The sequence below is a fragment of the Chaetodon trifascialis genome, chromosome 23 (assembly GCF_039877785.1).
Source record: "Chaetodon trifascialis isolate fChaTrf1 chromosome 23, fChaTrf1.hap1, whole genome shotgun sequence".
Lineage (NCBI taxonomy): Eukaryota > Metazoa > Chordata > Actinopteri > Chaetodontiformes > Chaetodontidae > Chaetodon > Chaetodon trifascialis.
The window spans coordinates 13007801-13016001 of NC_092078.1; positions in this window are offsets into that span (position 1 = coordinate 13007801).

Sequence of the window (8201 nt, forward strand, 5' to 3'; positions counted from 1 at the left end):
CTACTCGTCAAATGCAACTGGAAGTGGTACAAAATAAAGAAAAACTCAAGAGGAGAGGTGGTAAACTAAGGGTTTTAATGATCATCTTTGATGAGCAGAGCGCTGCACCAACAAACTGAACTGTGTGGTCAGTTCCACAGAGCATCAGACATTCATGGGTTTCACAGGGGAGGCCAGAGTACTTCTGCTTGGTGTCATGTTCAAGGACACGTTAAAAGAGATGGAAACTGAATACAGTGTGGGATTCCCAAGTGAAGGAATGAAGCGGGAACCATCAGGCTACTTGATATTTTGCCGGCTTATCTTTAAATGTCAAAGCAGGTAAATGTCCTTAACTGGTTGAGAACAATTTAGCTTCCATTCATTTTGCTTTCATTTGTATACCAGTTTAGGTTTCTGCTTTAAGGCCGGTTTAGCACTGACACCTCAAAGCCGCAAGGATCACATAGCCTTCTATAGTTTGAGTTCGCTCAGGGGCACTTTAGTCTGAATTATTTTGGAAACTGTCTGGGTCTGGTTGTGAAAAGGAGCCTTGAGTTGATGTTAACTTTTCTGCAGAAACTCCATTTCAGCAATAGATAGAAGTCAAACAGAGCAGCTGATTACCTCCTTTAGGGTCAACTAGCCATGTGTCTGATCATTTCCTTTTCTAACCTTTAAGGTCATTCCGCTGCTAAATAATCAAGGCTACAGTGACTGCACGTTGCTAAAAAACAACAAGGGATGTTTATTTTTTCTTTACAGAGAGATAGAGCAAATACAAAGAGTGTCCAATCAAACATTGTACAAGTTTCATTCGGACACCAGATGAAACGATGATGACTGCATGACATGCTCCTTGTGAGGAAGTTAGCAGTAGTTTGATATTTGGGAATATTTTTTTCCAAGAGTTAGACAAGAAGATTGATTCCACTTGCATCCTTATATGCAGCCAGTTATCTTAGCTTAGCATAAAGACTGAACACAGGGGGACACAGAGAAGAGAATCCACCTACTTGCACCTCCAAAGCTCACTGTTTAACATGTTTTATCATTTAGAAACCTCACTGCAATCTGCCAAGAAGTAGTCTGGCACATAAACCCCATAAAACTTGTTATGGGCAAACAGGTCATTATGTCTCTGCCCCTGCAGCCTGGAGCCACTTTGCAGCTACATAGTCTGATCCAGATTAGGTCATTTAAAATGTAATCAAAGATTTGGAGGCAAATTCAGATTGGAATTTGTAATTTCTTCCTTAGCTGGATCCGACATCGACATCAGCCCTGATGTCAGTGTGGTTAAATGGGTGCATGCCTATATAAAACCACCACGCAGTCATAGGCACAACACACTGCTGGTGTTTCCAAGGATGCTGAGGAGCTCTGGAGTCTCAGGTGGTGAGTCATAAACACACAGCAGTCACTCACCGCCTCCGTCTTATCTGTTTCCTCTCACGTTGTATGTTAATTTGATTGGATTAGGTTTAGCGGTCGTCATTTCTGTACAGCCAAACAAGGACACAGAGGGAGAAATACAGAGCAAGAGAGGACTATATTTAAAATCTTCCTCATAGCTCTCCAAACAAGACTATATCTACTGTGGCTGTGCAATCAGTCACTGGCCGGAAGTGAGTTTTTGGAGTTCTATTGCAAAATACACATAATGACTATGACACACAAGAGAGCGTGCAAGGACACACAAACATGCAAGTAAGCACATTCATAGAACATCAGCACAAACAATTAATTATAAAAATGAAATTGATGTGCTTTATGTGCATGTATGAGTGAGAAAACACTGCTTAAATGTTGTAATATGAATATTTGATCATCATAATTCCCAGCTCATTGTATCTACTGGGTAAAATTTTGTTTCTCTAGAAGATTTCATGATTTGATTTGAGGAAATAAAACACAAACATGGTGAGTGATGCACTGGTTTAACAACATCCTCAATCATTGTTCATTTGTTTAAACAGAACTACTACAATATGGAAGCCAGTTTCTGCCAGAAAGATAGGTTTTTAAACACAATATGTCCCACTTAATCAGATAATTAACATGAAATCAACAGATACAAAGTGAAAATCAGGAGTCAAACAATGAGACAGTGAGTCCAAATTATGAAAACTAAGTCCAAACACTGAATCTACATAATTGAAAGAAGCACAAAGATACATATCAAATGCTGAAGCTGAGAAATGTCTTTGTTTTTGAAAATTATCCTCTTTTAGAATTAGATGCCAGCAAAATAAAGTTGGGGCAGGGGCAACAAAAGGCTGGAAAAGCTGTGAAATGCTAAAAGCTCCCAGCTGGTGGAACATCTCACACTTAATTAGCTTAACTGGCAACAGGTGAGTCACATGACCGGGTATAAAAAGAGCATCCCAGACAGGCTGAGTCTGTCTGAAGTGAAGATGGGGAGAGGTTCACTACTCTGTGACGCACTCTATGCACACACACGCACGCACGCACGCATGCATGCACACACACACACACACACACACACACACACACACACACACACACACACACACACACACACACACACACACACACACACACACACACACACACACACACACACACACACACACACACACACACACACACACACACACACACATATACATATGGATATGCAAATGTGAGAAGCTAAAGGGAAACAGGTGGTAACAAGCACTGAACTGAGAGAGTGATTTGCAGGAACGGTGAGAAGGCCATGAAGGAGAAAGCTCCACTCATCACCCAGAGGGCTCTCCACTGGTGCAGCAGGGACATCCCCTCCATCAGTCATTCACCCCTCGCCTGTCTTGTTGCTCTCCAATGCTTTCGCTAATAGACTGTGAAGAAGAAGAGCCTATTGCAATGATGCTCGCGCCTGAGAAGTCAGTGTCAAAGCAGCTACAAGAAGAAAGAACTGGTTATGAAGCAGTTTCAGTTAAATACTCATGCCTCTATATGAGCTGCATGAGCAAATGAGACCATCAGCAAGAAGACTGGTTGTAGTATATATGGTATAGTGTATATGCTACTAGCATGTTTACCAGGAGAATTTTATTTTTGACAGTAAATTTTGTGGTTATGGCTGATAATGGAGCAGGATCATCAAAGAGAGAGAGAAAAAAGAACTGATTAAAGAAGAAAGAAGAAAAAGCTTAAAGGGACAGTGAAAGAGCACAAGCAAAAAGAGACATTCAGCAGATGGGAGAGGATGCAGGATTTGAAAGGAAGTAGTATCAAAATGAGTTTTGACTTTCTTTGACTCGCTTCCAAAACAAATGCATCTTAATGAGGCGGTGGTGTATTTCATTGGAAAGGCAGTCTTCACTCCAAGAAACACAGGGGTTGCCGGAATAAACACAAAATGAAACTTCTTGCAGTGTGTTTGCTTAAAATGCAGCTACATGTGTTTGCGTTTGAGAATGTTAGAAAATAAAAATATCATCATAAAAAGGCTGTCCAATAGCCTGCTAGAGTAAACCTCTTTATGCATTTCTGTATGTTAACTTCCTGTCTTGTGTTCCCTGCCAGTTTCACTTACCACCTGTTCTCAATCATCCAGTCATTCCCCAGTGTTCACAGCCCTGTGGCTCCACTATCTGTCTGCCATACTGTCTGTTCCAGCAGACTAGCCTTTGTTATCTCTCTTCTTGCTTACTAGCTTCTTTGTCTCTGCCTTATGTTTTTGGTTTGTTTGAAATCTTTAAGGTGAGGACAGATAAACTGAAATAAAATAAAGTCTCTTGAGCAAGGAGCAGGTCATGGTCAGATCACCTGCAGGCCATGACAAACAAATCAAATACAACTTCCACTGATTCACTGATCCACTGATCAGCTTCACTGTAATCTCTGTCCCTGTGTGTGTGTGTGTGTGTGTGTGTGTGTGTGTGTGTGTGTGTGTGTGTGTGTGTGTGTGTGTGTGTGTGTGTGTGTGTGTGTGTGTGTGTGTGTATTTGAAGCATCTCTGATGAGAAAATGAATTGTCAATGTGGAAGAGGGTGACTAATCAGTGCAGTCAAAGAGCATTATGATAATGAGCCTTTAATTCTTGTGTTGGCTCCACACTGCAGCACTCTGGATCTGAACTAAAACAATGACTATGAGGTTAAAATGCTGTTAAAATCTGCTATAATGTAACAATGTGCACTTCCAAATTAGAGTGCAGATTAAACATTGCAGATATTGTAGCCCTTTTGCTATACAGTACCCCCACTTCAGGAGACAAAAGCCATGAAGATAACATTAACTTAAATAAATGAATCGTATGTTATATCAAGTGGCAATTACTTTGCAGCCAGTGTCTGTCTGAAGTCTATGACACACATTAGCAGACAATGAATATCTCCCCGTCGGTGCTCTTGTAACTCGATGTCACCAACACCACAGTCGCCGGCTCATTAAGCAACCCCTTGACTGTGTGTTGAGCTGTGACTGGTGGAGGAGTGATGGACGAACAGGTTGTGCATTTCTGTTGCCGTGTATTGTCTGAATGAGTCAGCCAGCTCGCCACGATAAGCTCAGGTGCATCAAAGTTATCTTACCACAACAGCCAGCTAGATGGCTTGATGCACTATTTCATGCATTATCGTCAATTGAAGTGCTATCGTCAATAGCGCTACAAAGAGCATCACATCCTCTTGTTACACTTACACTCAGTTTGCTGCAGTTCTGCAGAGTGCTGGGCTCATGAACTAGTAAAGTTTTACAGCATACAGTAGCTTCTGAGAGAGGGGGTGCATGAATTATAGACCTACACTATTGGAACTGTACCAAGTAAAATCACTGTCCAAACACTCTCACACTCCATGCTGCAGCCATCGTCACTTCCCTCTCGGCTGTTTTCCTTTATTTTGCTCTTCGGTGGATGAAATCACTTGTATTAAAAATGCTCAGTCAGGACCTTAAAGCATCCTCAGTTGCTTCATCTGTAATTATGAGTTCACTGTTCTGCTGCATAATCCTAAAACAGGGAATACACACAAAACTGCACTGTTAACCCATCAGCGTGCTGAAAGTCAGCACTTCAACCTCCTACTCGTATCATTTCAGATCCAGTGGTTGCATATTGGACCACAGCTGGCTTCAAAAGTTGTGAGATCAGCAACAATAAGTAAAACACATTATTGGTTGGAGAGGGACATTATCACTTTCCTTTAGCTGTTTCTGCTTTCTGTGAGCGCAAAAGTTAGTTTTCATTTATGTTGAAGCTCAAATTTGGAATAGACACCTGCTGACTTCCAGTTATGCACAAGTGTTCTGGACAGGAAGTGTGTGTTGTCTCTAATGATAGGTCAGACTTTAGTATTTCAGTATTTTGCAGACAAGGAAGGAAGTTGTTGAGCAGCTCACATTGACTTTCCAGTGCTGTGGGAAACTCTAATTGAATTATCAAGTATCATGTTAATCTAAAGTGGCGTGTGTGTGTGTGTGTGTGTGTGTGTGTGTGTGTGTGTGTGTGTGTGTGTGTGTGTGTGTGTGTGTGTGTGTGTGTGTGTGTGTGTGTGTATTCCTGCTTCCAGCATGCATTTCACCACAGGATGGGAGAAAGAAAGACAGAGAGGTAGAAAAAGGACAATGTGAGAAGTGTTTATGATCGTGGACACTACAGGAAACAGTTGCTTGCGTTTCTCTCCCTCTTTTCTTCAATCACTCCTCCAGATATCGCCGTAATCACCCGTGTTATCAGGGTGTTTCATGTGTGCTCCGCTCTCACACTCCGACCGCCTTCTGTGGAGTCGCAGTAATTCAATGTTTACACAGCGAGGAAATGTTTTAAGATGAGAAGCCCTTTGGTGTTGACTTCGGGGAGAACTCTGTAGCTAAGTACCATGATGAACAGTGTGACGATCGCATCTTGAAGTCCAGATGGGCTGCAATTTCAGCACCTCATTTGTGATGTTATCAGGGCCTCGTGCTTCATTTGCTTTGAAGATTGGATTCTTTCAGCCACTTCAGTAATTAGATATTTTAGAGGCTTTGGGGAGTTTGTGTGAACTGATCCAAATGCTTATATTAGTTTCGATTGTTATCTTTTTAGTTATTTATTTAAAATTGGCCTGAGGTTAGTAAAATAATACTTGCAAATGTCCTTTTGAAGTTCTTAACAGTTGCTAGTATATCAGTGCTGTTCTGTTCTCGTGGAGTTTGATGTGACGCTTTTGGTAGATTGCTATATTTTGAAGCAGACAACATACTTTGCAGTCATCCAGTGCATCACTCTTCAGTGTGTGCTTTGCATGTACAAGGTCCTGGGTTCAGTCTCCAGGTTCACGATGATGTTTCAGGCGTAAGCTTGATGGTTTGCTTTGCATTTTGCCTTTTCAGTTACCATTTGCACTATTAACATGACATGTTGGGACATTTGTAGTTGCGATTAATTGCTGCTTCTCTTGTGCCACTCCTCCTTTAAACCAGTCTCACCTGTTGACCTGCACAAGTGATAACATACAACATACAGTAACATGTGTGCAACTGTGCAATGCTTTCTGAGATGAACACTGCATGCATGTGAGAATACACATTTACAGGCATTTGTATTCCAAGTTTGTAGGTTTGAATTCAACATCATTCATTTTTTAAGAGGTAACTGCTCTGTCCTCCAGTGTTTCCCTTCCTGGTGTCTCCTGTTTGTCTCTCTGTCTGTGTTCCTGCAGGGCATGGCCGGCAGGTTGGGACCGGCCTCCCAAACTGCAGCAATCAATCAATCAAGAGCTCACTCAGCATACAGAGACCCAGATTACTACCAGTATTCATCGTATCACCTGCCTTGCTGCGTGGTAACAACCAGACCTGAAGCTCATGCTAAGTATCCTGTCAGTTTTAGTCTGGTCTACCTTCAGTATGACTGATCGGTTGTGTTTTCCCTGTTGTGCTCAGGTGTCCAACCCACATGTGCTATGTTGGTGTCCTGTCGGTCTGCTGTCACAGAAGAACTTCTGAACTAATACACGTCACTGCATCATGGCGCTACATGTAAGTAGATGCAGAGTGTCACATCTTTAAAAAGAAATCGACAAAGATTCATTTTAATCGAAGTAGAAGACAAGCAAGTGTGTCCACACTCTGACAGAGGCAGTGTTATACAGGAGAGTTTTGTGGTGAGCGAGCTAATGGCTAAGAAGCTAAAACAGCATTCAGAAGGAGAATTTCCAAAGTGTCAATTTGTCTGGAATAACTCATAGAGATGAAGGAAAACCTGACGTGGAAACTCAGTGATAGCAAGTGTGAGTGAGTGATTTGGCCTTCATGAGGGACATGACCAAGAACCCCTCAGAGCTGACCCAGAGTGGACCCTAAGGCTCCAGCAGCTCCTCAGGTCTCTGCTTTCAAATGAGAAATCATCTGAAGTGAAATTAAAGCTGTGGCAACTGGAAAGAGGAATCACTGCATTTTCCTGTTCTGCATGAACAACAGCCTGAAGTGACATCTGAATATGCTGCTGAGAGTGAAAACTCCTTCAGGTGCTTTGTGAGAGGACATCAAAGTAAATGAAAGGAATTCAACACATTTGCTGCAAGCTGTTTTATGTGGAACCAGCTGAGGTGTCTACAACATGAAATCATTGTGCTGCAAAGCAACAACCTTCTACTGTGAGCAACTCTTTTCCAAACTGACTCTCACAAAGACTCCATTCTGCTCATGACTGACCCAAACCAGGAAAACCAGCTGTGAGTATCATCATCACTACCATCTGACGTCAGACGCCTCGCTAAAGAAGCAGTTCCAGTTAATGCAGAGGTTATTGTAATATGTTCAATAATTGAATATGTCCAGGGGTGCCGCCAAGGGGGGATATTATATACTACACCCTGATATCTGATACTACTCCAAGTGAGCCCCCTCCACCCCTTATTGCACCCCTGCTTTATTGTATGTCTGGAATGGAACAGACACACAACATGCGTACAAAAAGTGACTGTAGCTGCAGTATGGTGTCATCCCTTACTGCGTTGCATATGTATGGCTGAGTTTGTGTGTTTTGCCTTAACAAAACCAATACATTCGCAGGTCAAAGTGGAATCTTCAAAAATTCACCTGCATCTCTTCCTCTCATTACAGCTCACTCTAGCATGTGTGTTGGTCCATCTGTTGCTCTTTTCCCCGGCTTCACGGTCTGTGATTGATGGAAGGGGCCGAGGAACAGATACAGACAGAAGGAAGGGGCTGTATTTATTGAAGCAAAAAAAAAAAAAAATGGATAGAGACGGAGAGAGAGAGAG